The 1598-nt window shown below is 39.5% G+C and overlaps 1 protein-coding gene across 1 annotated transcript in view; it reads right to left on the reverse strand.

Moving 5' to 3' along the window:
* Positions 1–1598, reverse strand: part of LOC111817649 (E3 ubiquitin-protein ligase UBR3-like) — a 49833-nt gene that overhangs the window by 34655 nt on the left and 13580 nt on the right. The window lies entirely within an intron of this gene.

Raw genomic sequence — 1598 nt, forward strand, 5'->3', positions numbered from 1 at the left:
TCAAATCGAAAGTACAGTTTCAACAAATAATACACTGCATATATTCTTCTTAGTGGTTAATTGCTGTACAAGATGCAGACTTGTGATCCTATTTACAAACACCATTAGAAAAAATTATTCTATTCATTATCCCCATCAATTCTTAACCTCACATTATTTCCAGGTTACTCTAATGTCCATTCTTTAGAAAACTAAAACACAGGAGGCTGGAAGTGTATCTCAGTAAGAGAGTGCTTTGCTTAACCTGAGCCAAGCCCCTAATTTGATCCCCAGCACCAATCAATCAATCAATAAAATACAGCCTTGCCGGGGATATAGCTCAGCGGCAGTGTCTGCCTGGCAAGCTTGAGATCAATTCCCAGTAAAAGAAAAAAGAATGAATAAAAAATAAAATACATTCTTTTTGTCATTCCAAATCTTGTACATATGTACAGTTCCATCCTTATTTCCTGATGGCACTCCAATTTTACTATATTAAAGACGCCTAGGGGCCAGGGAGATGGCTCAGTAGAATAAGCATTTGCCTGTCAAGCTCAAAAAAGACACCTGTTCACTGTTTCATTTGTCTTTTTTTTTTTTAATGTATTTAATACAGGTTTTTCAGAGTCCCCAGGGTCTCACTACGTAGATCAGACTCTAGTGATTCTACTGTTTTCAGCCCTCCAAGCGCTAGGATTATAGGAGTGGGCCACCGCACCCAATCAGGCTCAGGCTCACACCCCCAAGGCATGGCCTGCACCACACGCCAGGGATCGAACCTGGCTGCTGCATTCTGCCTAAGCAGGTGCTGTAGTCTGCTAAGATATCTAGCCAGCCCTGTCTTCTTCTTCTTCTTCTTCTTTTTTTTTAAGGGATCCACTGTGTTGCCCAGTCTGGTCTTGAACTCTGAATTCAAGCGATCATCCTACCACAGCCCTGGCTTGTTTGCTGTCTTGTTCAGTGTGTGACTTATGTGAAATACACAGAAGCACACAGCAGACAACATGTCTGTTGTGTCCCCAAGACTGTCCTCAGCTTCACACAGAAGCAACTCCTCACGGCTCAACCACCACTTACACTAAATTTCTAGGGCAAAGTGGAAAGCTCCTGGGCTTTAGTAGAGATACAGAGAAAGAAACTTTCCTCGAGTTTGTTTTGCTTTCTTTTTGTTTAGATTTGTTTGTTTGTTTGTTTTGTTTTTACTGGAACCGGGGATTGAAGCCAGGCCCTTGTGCTTGCCAGGTAAGTGCTTATTCCACTGAGCTATCTCCCAGACCTAAGTTAGGTTTTGTTTTGTTTTGTTTGTAAAAGAAGAAAAGAAAATTAAGACATGATAATAAAAAAGATTCCAGAACTCTGTTTAGCATTGAAAATGTTACAAAGACTGGCCTGCACAGGAGTTAACATAGGTCAAACTCTTGATATATTGTCATGCTGTTTTCCCAAAAATACTCCAAAACTACGAACTGAGAAACTTATTAAAAATGTCTTCATTTCAATATTTAAAAAATGAGAGAATTGCAGTTAATACAGTTGCAGTTAAAAAGGGCTTATAAAGGGCTCAATTATTTACAAAAGAGATAAGGAGAAATGAAGACAGGTACAAACAGTAACAACAA

The sequence above is a fragment of the Octodon degus genome, unplaced genomic scaffold, assembly GCF_000260255.1.
Source record: "Octodon degus isolate 3935 unplaced genomic scaffold, OctDeg1.0 scaffold00065, whole genome shotgun sequence".
Classification (NCBI taxonomy): domain Eukaryota; kingdom Metazoa; phylum Chordata; class Mammalia; order Rodentia; family Octodontidae; genus Octodon; species Octodon degus.